This window comes from Gorilla gorilla, chromosome 17 (assembly GCF_029281585.2).
Source record: "Gorilla gorilla gorilla isolate KB3781 chromosome 17, NHGRI_mGorGor1-v2.1_pri, whole genome shotgun sequence".
Lineage (NCBI taxonomy): Eukaryota > Metazoa > Chordata > Mammalia > Primates > Hominidae > Gorilla > Gorilla gorilla.
In genome coordinates this window covers 44,463,291-44,480,700 of record NC_073241.2, presented here as the reverse complement: position 1 = coordinate 44,480,700, position 17,410 = coordinate 44,463,291, and the positions used below count along the sequence as shown (strand labels likewise).

The 17,410-nt window shown below is 39.1% G+C and overlaps 1 long non-coding RNA gene across 1 annotated transcript in view; it reads left to right on the top strand.

Annotated features, from left to right (window-relative positions):
* The window catches only part of LOC101138336 (uncharacterized), a 47,447-nt gene extending 38,336 nt beyond the window's left edge, over positions 1-9,111 (top strand). Inside the window, exons 4-5 of the long non-coding RNA XR_176717.4 lie at positions 6,793-6,948; positions 8,001-9,111. This is a non-coding gene — a long non-coding RNA (uncharacterized lncRNA). The remainder of the gene's footprint in view (positions 1-6,792; positions 6,949-8,000) is intronic.
* The last annotated feature ends 8,299 nt before the right edge of the window (positions 9,112-17,410 follow it).

Below are 17,410 nucleotides of genomic sequence, written 5' to 3'. Positions count from 1 at the left end.
AGAAAAAGACAGGGGCCGGGTTCGGTGGCTCACGCCTATAATCCCAGCATTTTGGGAGGCTGAGGCAGGTGGATCACTTGAGGTCAGAAGTTTGAGACCAGCGTGGCCAACATGATGAAACCCCATCTGTACTAAAAATACAAAAATTAGCTGGGCGTAGTGGTGGGCGCCTATAATCCCAGCTACTTGGGAGGCTGAGACACAAGAATCGCTTGAACCTGAGAGGCGGAGCTTGCAGCGAGCTGAGATTGCACCACTGCACTCCAGCCTGGTTGACAGAGCGAGACTCCCGTCTCAAAAAAAAAAGGAAAAACACAGGAAATCAAAATGATCAATAACAAATGGGTACCCCCAAAAGTCAAAAGTCACACAAATATCAAAAGTGGAAAGACCGTTCTCTGGTCAGGAATTGAACCCAGGCAACAGCTATGAAAGCCAGGAATTTTAACTACTAGGCCACAGGGAGTGGCCTCTATTATCATTCTCGCAGGGATCTAAAGCAGGCAGTTTGTACAAATATTTTAGCTTTGTTTTAGGTCCAATTTTTGCTTTTTATAGGGAGAATTTCTAAGGCTAGGCATGATATTTTTAAATGTCTTTCTTTTAATTTGGCCTTCCGATCAATTGTTTAGAATAAGAGATCTCTTTTTTTTTTTTAATCTAGGAGTTTAATTTAAAGCATCCATCTTTTGGCCATTGACAATTAGAATTTCCCATGGTGTATTTATAGCACGTCAATAGCAACCCAATTCAACGGCCACTTCAGAGAAGAAGCAATTCCAAAGACTCCCTCCAGAAAATTCACTCCTAGGAATAGGCTAAGACAGCAAAAGATTCTTGTTGCCACTGACAGTTAATGATAGTGTTTGCATTCAGTAACCCACAAATTTATGGGGTGCCACCAGTCACAGACCTGTTAATCTGTGATACTAGGCAGGCCCTCTTGGGACTGGACTTTTCTAGCACTACACAGGCAACAAGGGTTGAGATAACAAAAGTTCCTTATGGACAGGACTTCTTTTTTTTATTATTATTATACTTTAAGTTTTAGGGTACATGTGCACAACGTGCAGGTCTGTTACATATGTATACATGTGCCATGTTGGTGTGCTGTACCCATTAACTCGTCATTTAGCATTAGGTATATCTCCTAATGCTATCCCTCCCCCTCCCCCCACCCCACAACAAGACTTCTTATTAAGACAAACTTTCCTGAGAGCTTGACATATTCTGAACAAAAGTTTCAGGTTGCTAGCCATTTTCAGACTGACCACCTGACATGACCTGAAAATCATGCCCAGCAGGTGGCAGAGACCGACAGAGTGCTCCTGCTTGGTCACAGGTCACACTCTCAGATAAATCAAACAAGATAAGAGGAAACTTTATCCAGTACCTCTTGTTACAAACAACATAGAAACACAAAGGAAAAGACTATTTCCGGGAGGAAAGGGGTCAAATAACATGACTATTCATACCACAAAGAATCCAAAAGTACACCAGAGTTGCTACAGCAAAGCTAGTCACACACAAATCTTTTGGTCCTATTAATCAAAATTTTGCAGAGAAACAGTGATTTTTACCATCCACTCAACTGGATTGCACAGAGAAAGAGGCTGGAAGCCTGGATGGCTAGAAATTCTTACCCTTTTGCAGCTAATCAGGTTCCCGGATTCCCTTAACTGAGGCTTCCAGAAGGGTGGGACTTTGATCATCTTGTTTGTGACAGCAAACTATAGAAACTATAGGAACTAAGGAGAATCTTCCCCTTGGCTCTCTGAAGTTTTGCTGAAAAATCTACTCATAAAAGGCAGATTAGTTGGAGAAAAGGCATGCAAATATATTTAAAGTGTATACGTGGGAGCCTTTAGAATGAAGACCCAATGATACAGGGAAACTGACTTTTTTTTTTTTTTTTTTAAAGACAGAGTCTCGCTCTGTTGCCCAGGCTGTGCTGGAGTGCAGTGGCACGATCTCGGCTCACTGCAACCTCCACTGCCTGGGTTCAAGTGACTCTCCTGCCTCAGCCTCCCAAGGAGCTGGGATTACAGGCATGCACCCACCATGCCTGGCTAATTTTTTGTATTTTTAGTAGAGACGGGGTTTCACCAGGTAAACCAAGCTGGTTTTGAACTCCTGACCTCAAGTGATCTGCCTGCCTCAGCCTCCCAAAGTGCTAGGATTACAGGTGTGAGCCACTGCACCCAGCCGGAAATTGACATTTTTTATGCTTAGGTTTAACAAAGCATGGACAGCCCTGTAGAACTGTGATTGGACAAAAAAGGTACAATCTAATGCTAATAGACTGAGTGAGGAAACCCAGCAAGGGCCTGTCTGTCTAGATTCTTCTTGGCCTCCCTGGAGACGCATTTCTTCCTTCAAAGTATGGGGCAGGACCCTCTCTGGAATGGGGGTATTAGGACCTACAGTCAAATAAGGTAAGTCAGACTATTTCTTAACAGCCATTTTTCACACAGAAAGGTGGAGGGGAAGTCAGAGTAGTGTTTTAAGGTTTTATGGCTGGCTTTGGGGGGAGGAGATTCTGGTTTCTATGACCCGCTGTGGGGAAGAGGGATTCTAGTTTCTATATAGCCTTAAAGGAAAATGGGACTGAGATACAGGAGGGCAGGAGAAGATCAGAGAATAACTTTTGCTTCTGAGACTTTCATTGCGGGGTATTGTTTTCTGAGCCCCAACACTAGCAAGTTGTAATGCTACAGATACAGATACAATGGTCTTCTCTCTTAAGATGCCACATTTTTTATTTCTTTTTAACTACATCACAAAGATGATCAAATGCTACTGACCCCAATCCTACATCTTAAGAGGATTGGATGAAGAGAGCATCTGACAGGCTGGGGAGATATCTTCAGTTTTAAAGCATTCTGTTGATTCTCTCTCAATGTACACAATGTGCATAAGACCAAGGAAGGGAATATGTTAGAGTTCATTCTTGGATCTGTAGGCCCTCGTCAACTGGCTTGAGATGCTTGGCTTTTGGTGTGTTCCTTGGTTGGACTCGCACTCACATGTGTAGACCACAAAGTACCAATGCCCATAATGCACATTGCCGTCAGCAGAATAATCTTTCTACAGCACATCTCAATACATGTGTTTCAATGGTTCTCCTGCTGTCTACCCAACATAATACAACCCCCTCACCTAGAAGTCATGAACTCTCCTTTAGAACTTATTTCCCACTACTCCATTTTGCATGAAATTTTAGGCCTTATGTGTTCTGCCCTCCCTAACAATTATCTGTTTGCCCTCTTCTTGCATTTTGTGGTCCTTACAACTACATTATTTTTCTTGAAGCCTCAAATACTACTTCGGGTGGAAGGCTGCCATTTGCCCAGACACAGAAGAAATTTCTCCCTCTTCTGAACATCACATGGCTTTCCATCTGTGTTGATCTTGCTGCATATCTTTTCAATCTGCTACTAATACATATATCTCATCTTCCTAAATCATAAGATTTTTGGGATAGACTTTAATCTGACAGGTTTTGCATTGCTAACAGCAAGCACCACAGCCGTGCTTGTGGTGAGCTGAATAATGGCCCCCAAATATGTCCATGTCCTAATCCCCTGTGAATATTGCCTTATATTACATGACAACAGGGTTTTTGCAAGTGTGACTAAACTGAGGGTCTTGAGATGAGATTATCCTAGATTATCTGAATGGATCTGATGTAATCACACAATCCTTGTAAGAGGGAGCCAGGAGGAATTGGGGTGAGAGAAGGCAATGTGACAATGGAAGCAGAGAATGAAATCACATGCTTTGAAGATGGAGGAAGTGGCCACAAGCCAAGGAATGGAGAGGGCCGCTGGAAACAGAAAAAGGCAAGGAAATAGATTCTCCCTATTTCCTCCAGAAGGAACCTGCCCTGTGGACACTTTCACCTTAGCCCAGTTAAACTGAATTTGAACTTCTGACCTCCAGAGTGTAAGAAAATTAGTTCTGTGTTGTCTTGAACTACTGAGTTTGTGGTAATTTGTTACAGCAACAATAGGCAACTAATACAGTGGGAAAATGTTTGTTGACTTAAAAAAAGAAATAAATGACTATGAATAAATCAATACATGAATGAATACATTCAAAAGGTTTTGCTTTATAATGTTTCCTTGCTTCCAGTGTCTAACCACTGTGGGAAGTCTTGCCATAGAGAAAGGCATTTTTTAAAATGTCCCTGAATGTTTTTTTGGAGGTCCAATCAAAGTGCCAGTGGTTCAGCTGGGGCTCCGGATCAGTAGGGCATCAACCTCCTTACTCCTATGGACTCCCCCATTGTTCTAGAGAGCACAAGACCTGAGGGAATAGGAGGGGAGACAGGACTCCGTGGGGATGGAGGATCTGAGAGCCTAGGGCACAGGTTGTGTCTAAGGCAGGAGCGGGAAGTTCTTGACTAGTTCAAGAGCTGCCCAGTGCCATACCCTGACTTGAACCAAGTAACTGGGAAGTGAGGCATGCCCAGCTAATTTTTGTATTTTTAGTAGAGACAGGGTTTTGTCATGTTGACCAGGCTGGTCTCGAACTCCTGGCCTCAAGTGATCTGCCCGCCTCCGCTTCCCAAAGTGCTCGGATTACAGGCGTGAGCCACCATGCCCAGCCCTCCTATTTCTTTCTAAGGACAACTTCTTATCATTTTCAGAGACAAAAGTTTGGAATAAAATTATTTTTTGTTCAGTGTATTTCTTACTTTTCAGTGACTGACTGATAATCCCTCTTTTAACTTTAATTAGAAACCAAACTGAAGAAAATACTTGGCTTGACATACCACAATGATTTAAAAGGGTTTTCAACTCCAGTACCAAAAAACATGAAACAGTAATTCAAAGGGCTGTTAACATGGAGCCCCCACCACCCCTTGTGCATAGGGAAGGGCTAAATTAACCAAAATGATAACCGTGCCACAAATTAATTGCTATTTAAGGTTACTCCCACTAAACTTGACCATAAATCTCTTCATATTCCCTAAACTACAATCTTAACTATCGTCTTTTTGCAAAAAAATAAGCCATCTCTTTTATAAAAGCTCACACACACACACACACACGTATGTGCACACACACACACAAGCGCATCTTTTCATGGACTATTAACGTAGAGCTGATCATTTCCCTCATTTTCTCAAATAGCATATATCATTCACACAGAGCGAGAGCATAATTTGAACAAAATCGAATGAGATTTTCCTGAGCTTCACATGAATTGAAGTGGGAGATAATAATCCTTTCTATTTTTTTCCTGTCCAACAAGATCAGCTCTTAGAAGTCTCCCCAGTGCTTCAGATTTAAATACATGATATTTAATGCAGTTTCTAAATTTTAACACTTCTAATTCTTCTAACTGTGCAGAAAAGCACACTGAGATTTTGAGATCGTGCAATCATTCTGAAGTCAGGCCCACAAGCATGAGCAAGAGCAGAATGTTGACTGGCCTGCTTAGCAGAATCCCAGCTCCAGGTCTCCAATTTGGAAATGCATCTTTCAGTCAAACTAAAAAACTTACAAAATTAAAATTTCAAGCAAACAAAATGACTTTAATAAAACATCTTATTAAAGTTGTTTTTATACAAATGTATTTAAAGTTATATAAGTTTATTTAAAGTTGTATAAACATTATTAAAGAGAGGTAGACTGTATAAAGAAAACGTGGTACATATATACCGTGGAATACTATGCAGCCATAAAAAAGAACAACATCATGTCTTTTGCAGAAACGTGGATGGAGCTGGGTCATTATCCTTAGCAAACTAAAGCAGGAACAGAAAACCAGATACTAAATGCTCTCACTTATAAGTAGGAGCTAAATAATGAGAACACATGGACACAAAGAGGAAAACAACAGGCACTGAGGCCTATCAGAGGATGAAGAGTGGGAGGAGGGAGACGAGCAGAAAAAGTAACTATTGGGCACTAAGCTTAGTACCTGCGTGATGAAATAATCTGTACAACAGACACCCATGACACGAGTTTACCAATATAAAAAGCTGGCACCCGTGAAACTAAAACAAAGAAAAAAAGAGAGAGAAGGAAAAAGAATTATTGGCTACTAGTTCCAAGTAAATCATTCTTTACGCTTAAGTATAATTTTCCACTGGACTGGAATAGTGTTTTACTGACTACTATAATTTATTTTTACCAGCATTCAGAGAAATCAAATGCTTTTAGGAAGAATAAACAAGAACATGTTAAATTAAGCTGCATAAATAATTTTCACACTTTCTACTTGAGTGTCTGTGTGTGTTTTTGTCTTCCATATTATCTGTGACAGTGCAACCATTTTATATCCTATGGCTATTCAGATACTGCTCTATGCTTTAAAATTGTAGCTACTGTTTTCTTAACTCAGTAATGTTTTATTCTATGCCTCTTGGATTTCATTACCTCACAGATTTTGCTCAGTTCCTTGACTCTTGTCATTGCCCATAAGTCCGTAACTATTGGCGTATTCGTTGGGGAAGTTATGTATGTTTTATCTGTAGTAATGAAATTATGGGAGGTCTGTTTACAGCCTGGTATTTCTTTAGACTGCAGATTTGTCTAGCAATAAAGTTACACATACACCTTAAGCAAATGGAAATGATCCTCTCTTGATAAGATCACAGGTTCGATGTAGTCATGAGAGCAGAAGAATGCCAATATTCTTAGAACAATCTATTTTACTAGAAGTTTTCAAATTATGTATTTTAAGTAAAAATAATATGACACTAGGCAGAAGGTTTCAGCTCTGACTAAGCCCAGAGGAAAAATTCCATTATCTCTTATCCTCTCTTGAATCCTTCTACAGGGGACCTCTGACCCAAGAGTTTGGTCAATGCATATGTTGGCAGCCAACTGCACATAGCACCAAATACGAACTTCAGATAGAAGAAAGCCACATTTGGAAGAAAGCTCATGCACAGACTGTAAATATTTCAGAGCAGATTGTGTCTCTGTAGATTAAGTAAGTTGTGAAAGTCTGAACCTCTGCCAAAATTTTAAGACCTTGACCTTTACATCTCTGAGTTTCTATCTGTCATTTTTCCTTTCTATCTGTCATTTTACCTTTCATATTTATAAAATGGAATTCATAATCTTCTCAGCCTACCAAGTGTTAGTGTTCTAGGGATTCAGATAAAATATGTATGAAATTACTTCGAATTACCTAAAACATGACATTTATTCATTCAACAAGTATTTGTTGAACATATACGTCCTTCCTGGTGCTGTGTCTGGTGCTGGTGCATATAGCTGTGGTCATGGCAGACTTTACCTCTGCTTTCAGAACTATAACATGAAAGTGTTGCTACCACAGTCATGTTATTAGAACGACTACTTTAACATCGACTACTAATATAAAATTTGTAGATGTTTAAATGAAATCATTATTTGTGTAACCATTAATATCCTTTGTAATGTTATAATATTTGGGGCATCTTTATAATTGTTAAATGATTTATTTCATTCCCAGGTGAGTTTGTAGAAAATAATACAATCACTCTCAATTCCATTAGCATTTTTACTTTCAGTTTGATTCACATTGCTCATCCCAGTCTGACGTAAGTCATCACCTACAAGAACCAGACAAGGAAAAAATAGAACAAACTTGAAAGAAATCAGCTATCATATCTCTATAAATGTATTCTACCTCTATTTTTCATTTTCTTTTAGTAAAGTATTTTATAAGAAAAACAATGAAGGGCAGGGAGTTAGAATCTACTCAAGCATCTGCTGTATTCTAGACATTTTACGTCCATCGTCTCCTTCACACACCTTGGCACTCCACAATGCAGAGGTTACTATCCCCAATTTGTAGATGGAGGATGAGAGGCATTGAGAGATGAAGTGACTTTTCAGACTCAGTCAGTTGCTCTCTAAAGCCAATGCTCTTTCCACTGTACCTAACAATTTTGTTCTATCAATCTGTTTAACTACAACATGATATTATTTAATGTGGCTCAGTTCATATGCTATTGATGAGTAGGGAATTGATGTGTATTTTGTTGGTCTTGTCAGCAAACAGGTCATTTTTCCAGTATGACAATGTTGTGACTAGATCAGAAGCCAGCTTTCTCACCATTAAATCAAAGTCTTATCAATATATGGAGACTTTTATGGAAGGACACCTGAAATTACGCAGAAATGCCTTCCGCAAGAAGTGGCTAGTATGGTGGCTTCAAGAACAGTGACATTTTCCAGTATGTCCGTTGTTCTAAGACGTTAGGTACATCACAATTACCTAGAAAACTTGTTAAAACACAGAAGTCTGGGCTCCCCCTCTTGGCCAACCCCCATTCCCAGAGGGTTTCTGTTTCCATGGGTCTGAAATACCACCTAATGATTTGCATTTCTAACAAATTTCTGCATGAAGCTGCTGGTCTGAGGACCACACTTTGACAACCAGTGCACTACGTTAAGCTATCTGGAGAAGCTGCAAATGCAGATGAAGAAGCTACAAATTTTTCTATGTCAACAAAAATTGACTGATGAGGGTGACCTTCGGATCATGTTTTTAATGTTTATGAAACTGGTCTCATTATCAGAAGTAAATGGCTTCAAGAACTTCAGCCTGAGGAAGAAAACATGAGTCCTAGGCATATCAGGCTACAACCATGTTTGGAATGAATCTAGGTGCAAATCTCAGTGGAGAATTAACTGTACCAATATTTTAATTAGGATTACTAATGTTTTGTTACTTCCTGATTACAAGGTTCTATAGGTTTTGAATGATCCACTGTAACCCTGTTTCTTTTCCATAAGTCGTGTAGTTTTTAGCATGTAATTATGCAGACCATAAGGTTTTTCAGGAATATTAATATGGCATTAGATTAGAAATGCTATATTAAAAATTCTTATTAAATCTACTGATAGTAACCAAAAAATAGAAGATTCAGAAGAACTAGCAAATGTGGAGAGAATGGATGAAATGGAAGCAGTGTGAACCTAGTGAATACTTGCCAAGCTGTATCTCCCCTGAATTTGTCAAAACATCATCTCCAGCATCTGAGCTAGACCAACCCTCAGTGCTAACATTGATGTGATTAAAAAGAGTCTGAACTAGGAGCAGAATTCCTTCAGGTATTTTGTTAATAAAATAAAGCCCTCCATCTCTCCTTAAATTAAACAAGCCTGCTCTCCTGGATCATGTTTTGAACATAGTTCATTTTACGAAAGGCTTCCCTTTGGGGCCCTTTATTTTAATTCTGGTTGTGCAAATCAGCCCATGTTCTGTTCATGAGGGACACCTGTTCATTCCCCGTGAAAACAAATTCGTTGGATGCACCCTGGGAGGCTACAAGGAGGGAAGTGAGAACGTGCAGAGCAGGTAGAAAGAGAAGTGAGAGGCTGGGCGCGGTGGCTCACGCCTGTAATCCCAGCACTTTGGGAGGCTGAGGCGGGCTGGATCACGAGGTCAGGAGATCGAGACCATCCTGGCTAACACGGTGAAACCCCGTCTCTACTAAAAATTACAAAAAAATTAGCTGGGCGTGGTGGCGGGCACCTGTAGTCCCAGCTACTCGGGAGGCTGAGGCAGGAGAATGGCGTGAACCCGGGAGGCGGCGCTTGCAGCGAGCGGAGGTCACGCCACTGCACTCCAGCCTGGGCGACAGAGTGAGACTCCGTCTCGGGGAGAAAAAAAAAGAGAAGTAAGAGCTTGCAGGAGAGGGTACCTGAAGCACCTGAGATTTGGGGGTCTTGTCCCCTGCGTCCTGCCAAAAGTCTTGCCATGCACCTCCTTCGCCAAATAAATGAAGAGCCAAAATGCCACCCACTAAAATTAACATGAAAGGGGATAAAAGATGTGATGTTTGCTCCTAACCTGTGTAGATTGAAACAAGGTTCCCTGTGTTCTCTAGCCTCATGCCATGAGTTGGTGGGGGGTGGGATGGGAGGGCAAAGTTTACAGGAAATCATCCCCGGTGTTTCAATAGTGCTTCAGTAGCTGGTATTGTCACCTTAATTTAGCTAGATAGAGAGTTTATCCCTGGACCACCATGTAAGAGAATACTAATGTTTTAATCCCATATAAGCTTCTAGTGACTGGTTTGGCTGAATTAGACAATATGGAAATTGAGTGAAAACTTGCTGAAAATGTGTTTCTCAAATGAGCCTGAGTAGGTAAATTAAAGGCAGAAATCTCCTGGTGAGCCAGTGTCTGCAAAGCCTTCAGGGGAAAACAACTTACTAGTTAAATAACGAAATCAGGATCTTAAATGACGTAGCAAGGCGTTCCCCCCACCCCTTTTAAACAATGACCTTTATTAAAAAGACAACAGTTCTGTGCTGATGGGGAGGTTACTGTAGGTTTGGAGAAAAGGACTAGATGGTGTTCTGAGTTAATTAAAATGTTCACTTTGGGTAAATATTCCAGTTCCTGTGGTGATGACAGCCAACAGTTCATGAGCTCAATGTAACTGTTGGACAAGTATCTGAATGAACAGCTTACCTTGAGAAACCCAATGTTGTGTGATAAGTTACAAATGCAGTAAGTTCTCCATCTGCTACAGTCTTAATCAAATCTCCCTGAGTAAAGGCATTTTTCAAGCAAGTAGAATGCAAGACAGTGTCCCTGCATACTAAACCTGTGTGGCATGTAATTTAGAATCTTTGTTTCGGGAAATAGTTTATATCTTGATATGCACTGAAGTTATTAGATAGATATGCAGTTACCAGGGTATATGTAGAAGTAGCTATTAAACATCAGTGTGCACTAGAATCATTTGGAGGGTTTATGAAACCCTGGATTGCTAGGCCCCACCCCCAAGAGTTTCTGATTCAGCAGACCAAGGTTGGGGTTTGCATTTCTAACATTTGTATTTCTGTTAGAACATTCCAGGTGATGTTGGAGCTGCTGATTCAGAGACCACACTTTGAGAACCATAGAAAAGATATTGGTGATAGAGTAGTGAGAGCTTCCACTAGGAATTGTGGCACCCGGAATCTCTTCTAATTAATCATCAATATGACCAAAGTCAAGCCACTTGGTTTTATTGAGGTTGACTTGATGGCTTCCTACAACTCCACGTTGGAATTATTGGGTGAAATTACTGATGAGTAGAGAATTCTGCTAAGATTGTTAATTGACCGTCGTTTATCAATTATCCTTGAAACTGTTACCCGATAGTGAATATTTTCCAACTTGAAGAAAATGCTTGAAGAAAAAGACACCTAAGCTGCCATTATCAATCAGTTATTACATAATCAAAGAACATTCAACTTCCGAATCAATAGACTGTGCTTTGGAAATGTTCTTTGATTGTCCAATTAGGGCCAACTCCTGGGCCATGCTCCATCACTCAAACCCTCCCAGATTCTCAGATGCCTACATAGTTTTTCTCTGATCTTTTCATCTGATTTAGCTTGAGCTGCTTTGATTCAAGACTATTTGGCCTAGGGATTTTAAGGAACTGGGAAAGCTCATTGATTATTTTCTTTTAGATTAAGCTACATATGTTACAAGTCACTAAGCAATCATGTCTGAAAAATCTCATTTGCCACAGTGAAGGAAAACAGCAACATTTGGATCTTGTGTTTCAGGCCAGGAATAGAAAAGCAGCATGCAACTGGGTCAACTCTAGAGACCACTATTTGCTGTGTTGTTATATTAATCACTTAAATATGCTTCCAAATGTAAGTCAAGTCCTCTTCCTGGCCATGTTTGAGTAATGTAATCATAGGTTAGTGACTGACATAAGATACTTGAATGTTGTTTTATTCAGCATTGTTAAGCATGGGTTCATGGTGCAGCAACATAAAAACAGAATAATTTTAAAGTCATTCTCAAACTTCTTATCTATAAGCATCATTTAATATTACTAATCATAACATGTATCTCATGGAATATCCTACCCTTGCCTCAGACTCTAAGTCCCACAACTAATGACTTGTCTTACCTGGAGAATAAAGACACAGGTTTCCATATATGGAGCCATCTGGGCATCCTTCTAGAAGACCAATTTGGAGCATTGTTTATCTTTTTCATTTTCAATTGATCATGGACAAAGAGGAGAATGGCCACCAGCTTCCTTTACAATTGCTAATATTAGAGAATTATTTGAAAGTGCATACTGGGCCATTTCTGTGCTAACTTTTCCCCATTTCGTCTTTGGATATTATTTTCTAGAACAGATAAACACTTATTTATGTTTAAAATTTGTTACAAAGCCAAAATTTTTTAGAAAAAAAGCCATTAAATTTGCAGATAAGAAAAATATTTTTTCTATATTTATAAATTAACATTCCAATCCTATGTAAAAGTTCTCTGTTATTTCTGCAAAATTATTTTATCTCACATTTGAAAAACAATAAATATTATATAATGTGCTACATTTAGAAGATGATGACATGAGCAAAGTGTAACAAACTAGAACACATTTATGAAGACTATCAAACCGGAAGCCAAATACACCTTTCCCTGGAATTATCTTTCTGCTCAGAAAGGAAACCATTAGGCTAATATTAAGAATATAGATTTTCAATAAAATAGAACCAAATATCTTTCAATTTTAAATAACAAATTCTGTGTAAGATGATGATTGCTTATAACAGTAACACGAAGAAATTCTCTCTCACCTAATGGTCTTGATATATTTTATGATTTTAATGATTTCCTTGAACATCAAGAAAAATTTATTTCTGAGGGCTATAATGACATTGCATAACTAGCCTTTTAAATGTCATGTAACTCAAGAAAAAAGAAATGATATTAGCTTCCATTTGGACAGTACCTGACAGATTCTCATAAACAGCCTTATTGAGATATAATTTACTCAAAGTGTGCAATTCAACTGTTTTTGGTATATTTGCAGATATATGCAACCACCATCACAGTTAATTTTAGAACATTTTTATCACCTCAGAAAGAAACTCCACACATTTTAGCTATCACCCCTCTACCTCCATCCCAACTTCCTCAGCTCTAATCAACAACTAATCTATGTCTATAGATTTTCCTATTTCGAACTTTCGTATGAACAGAATTATATCACATGTGATCTTTTGTGACTGACTATTCACTTAATATGTTTTCAAAGTTCATCCACATGTTAGAATGTATCAGTATGATTCTCTTTTATAGCCAAATAATATTCCATTGTTTGGGTATATCACATTTCGTTTACCCATTTGTCTGTGGATTAACATTTGGGATCGGGTACACTAATGTTTACAGCATCATTATCTATAATATCTAAGTGTTTATGTGGAAATGTTTTCATTTCTCTTGGGTGTATCCCCAAGGATGGAAATGCTGGATCATATGGTAATTCTATGTTTAATTGTTTGAGGAATTCCAGACTGTTTTCCAAAATGGCTACACCATTTTACATTCCTACCGGCAGTGAATGCATGTTTTGATTTCTTCACATTCTCACCAAACTTATTTATGTCTTTTTTATTCTAGCCATCCTGATGTGTGTGAAATGGTATCTCGTTGTGGTTTTAATTTGCACTTCTGTCCTGGCTAATAATGTCAAGTATCTTTTCATATGCTTATTGGTCATTTGTATTATCTTTCTTGGAGAAATGCATGTTCTGATCTTCTGCCCATTTTTAAATTGGGTTATTTGTCTTTTTATTGAGTTGTAAGAGTTCTTTATATATTCTAGATACAAGTCCCTTATTAGATATATGGCAAATATTTTATTTCATTCTGTAAATATTTCACTTTCTTGATGGTGTCTGCTGAAGCACAAGAGTTTTTAATTTTAATAAAATTCAATTTATTTTTTCTTTCATTGCACATGCTTTTGGTGCCATAGCTAAGAATCCTTTGCCAAATCTGAGGTCATAAAGATTTATGCCTATAATTTTTCTATACATTTTTTAGTTTTAGCTCTTATCTTTGGGGCTCTGATCCATTTTGAGTTGATTTTTGCATATAGTATGAGGTAAAGTGCTAATCCTATTCTTTTGCATATGGCTCTCCATTTGTCCAGCAGCATTTATTGAGAAGTCTATTCTTTACTCATGAATGTTCTTGGTACCCTTGTCAAAAAATCAGCTGGAGCTGAGCGCAGTGGATCATGCATGTAATTCCAGAACTTTGGGAGGCTGAGGTGGACGAATCACTTGAGCTCAGGAGTTTGAGACCAGCCTGGGCAACATGGTGAAACCCCATCTCTACAAAAAATACACCCAGGCAGGGGTGGTACATGCCTGTAGTCCCAGCTATGTGGAGGGTTGAGTCAGGAGGGTCACTTGAGCCAGGAAGTTGAGGCTGCAGTGAGCTGCGTTTGCGCCACTCTACTCCACCCTGTCTCACTGGTCATACAGGTATGGGTTTATTTCTTGGTATTCCCTCAATTTTATTTCACTGACTTATATGTCTGTCCTTGTGCCAGAACCACTGTCTTGATTACTGTTGCTTATGGTGAGTTTTTAAATTGGGAAGTTAAAGTCCTCCTCCTTTGTCCTTTTTCAAAATTGTTTTAGATATTATGGGTCCGTTGCAATTCCATATGAATGTTACAATCATCTTGTCAGTTTCTACAGGTAAGTCAGCTGAAATTCTAATAGAAATTTTGTTGAATCTGTAGATCAGTTTAGGGAGTATTGCCATCTTAACAATGTTAAGTCTTCTGATCCATGAGTGTGGAATATTTTTCCATCTATTTAGACCTTTAACTTCTTTAAATTACATTTTGTAGTTTTCACACCATAGGTTTTACACTTCTTTTGTTAAATTTATTACTATGTATTCTTTTTGATGCTATTGTGAAAAAAATTACTTTTTAATTTAATTTTCAGATTGCTCATTGTAAGTCTACAGAACTACAGTTGATTTTTTTGTATATTGTTCTTACATCTATAACCTTGCTGTACTCATTTATTGGCTCTAATCACTTTTTAGCAGATTTCTTACAATTTTTTATATATAAGATTATGTTATCTGAGAATAGAGATAATTTTACTTCTTCCTTTCCAATTGGATTGATCTTTTATTTCTTTTTCTTGCCTAATTTGCCTGGCTAAAACCTCTAATAAAATGTAAAATAGAAGTAGTGAGAAAGAACATTTTTTTCTTATTACTGATTTCAGGAGGAAAAGCACCCATTCTTTCACTGTTCAGTATGACACTAGCTGTGAATTTTTTGTAGACGGACTTTATCAAGTTGATAATATTTTCTTCTTTTTTTAGTGTTCCTATTATTAAAGGATGTCAGATTTTGTGAAATGCATTTTCTGTGTTTTTTTGAGACGATAAAGTGAGTTTTAAAAAAATTGTAGTGTGATACTGTATTAGATTAATTGATTTTTGAATTTTGAACCAACCTTACATTCCTGGGATAAATCCCATTTGGTCACGGTCATGGTTCTTTTTATAATCATGTGGTCAGTTTGTTTGTGTTTTGTTGAGTATTTTTACATCCATATTTATAAGATATATTGGTCTATTTTTTGTGTGATGTATTTATCTGGTTTGTATATCAGGATAATACTGGCCTCATAAAATGAGTTATGAAGTGATGTGATTTGACTCTGTGTCCCCATCCAAATCTCATGTTGAATTGTAATTCAATGTTGGGGGAGGGACCTGGTGGGAGGTGATTGGATCATGGGGGCAGATTTCCCTCATGCTGTTCTTGTGACAATCAGTGAGTTCCCATGAGATTTGATGTTTTCAAAGTATGTGGCACTTCCCCCTTTGCTCTTTCTCTCTCTCTCTCCTGCTGCCATGTGAAGAAGGTACTTGCTTCCCCTTCACCTTCTGCCATAATTATAAGTTTCCTGAGGTCTCCTAGTCATGCTCCTGTTAGACCTGAGGAACTATGAGTCAATTAAACCTCTTTTCTTCACAAATTACCCACTCTTGGGTAGTTCTTTATAGCAGTGTGAGAATGCACTAATACAGAAAACTGATACTAGAAGTAGGGTATTTCTATAAAGATACCCATAAATGTGGAAGCAACTTTGGAACTGTGTAATGAGCAGAGGACGGATCAGTTTGGAGGACTCAGAGGAAGATAGGAACATGTGGGAAAGTTTGGAAACTTCATAGAGACTTGTTGGATGGTTGTAATGAAAACACTGATAGTGATATGGACAATGAAGTCCAGGATGAGGTGGTCTCAGATGGAAGGGAGGAGCTTATTGGGAACTAGAGCAAAGATCACTCTTATTATACTTTAGCAAAAAAAACAAGGCATTGTGCCCCTGCTCTAGGGATCTGTAGATCTTTGAACTTAAGAGAGATGATTTAGTGTATCTGGCAGAAGAAATTTCTAAGCAGCAAAGCATTCGAGATGTGGCCCAGCTGCTCCTAAAAGCCTACACTCATTTGCATAAGCAAAGAGAACTTATATTTAAAAGGGAAGCAGAGTGTAAAAGTTTGGAGAATTTGCAGCCTGACCATGTGGTAGAAAATAAAAACTCATTTTTCAAGCTGGCTGCAGAAATTTGCATAAGTAAGGCGGAGCTGAATGTTAATAGCCAAGACAATGGGGAAAACATCCCCAGGGCATTTCAGAGGTCTTCACAGCAATCCCTCCCGTCATAGGTCCAGAGGCCTAGGAGGGAAAAATGGTTTCATGGGTCAGGCTCAGGGCGCAGCTGCACTGTGCAGCCTCAGGACGTGGCACCTTGTGTCCCAGTTGCTCCAGCTCCAGCCATGGCTAAAAGCTGCCAAGGTACAGTTCAGGCCATAGATTCAGAGAGTGAAAGCCCTGCCAAGCCGTGGCAGCTTCCACATGGTGTTGGGCCTACACAGAAGGTAAGAACTGAGATTTGGGGACCTCTGCCTAGATTTCAGATTCCAGAAAATGTATGGAAATGCTTGAATGTCCAGGCAGAAGTCTGCTGCAAAAGTGGAGCCCTCGTGGAGGACATCTACTAGGGTAGTGCAGAGGGGAAATGTGGGGTTGGAGCCCCCACACAGAATCCCCACTGAGACATTGCCTTGTGGAGCTATGAGAAGACAGCCACCATACTCCAGATCCTAGAATGGTAGATCCAACAACAGCTTGCACTGAGCTGCAGACACTCAGTGCTAGCCTGTGAAAGTAGCCAAGGGGGCTGTACACTGCAGGGGCAGAACTGCCCAAGGCTTCGGGAACCCACTCCTTGCATCAGCATGCCCTGAATGTGAGACATGGAGTCAAAGGAAATTATTTTGGAGCTTTAAGATTTAATGACTATCTTGCAGGGTTTCAGACTTGCATGGGGCCTGTAGTCCCTTTGTTTTGGCCAATTTCTCCCATTTGGAACAGGAGCATTTACCCAATACCTGTACCTTCATTGTATCTTGGAAGTAACTGACATGATTTTTATTCTACGGGCTCATAGGCAGAAGGAACTTGCCTTGTCTCAGATCACACTTTGGTCTTGGACTTTTGATTTAATGCTGAAATGAATTAAGACTTTGGGGGACGATTGAGAAGGCATGATTATGTTTTCAAACATGAGAACATGAAATTTGGGGGTGGCCA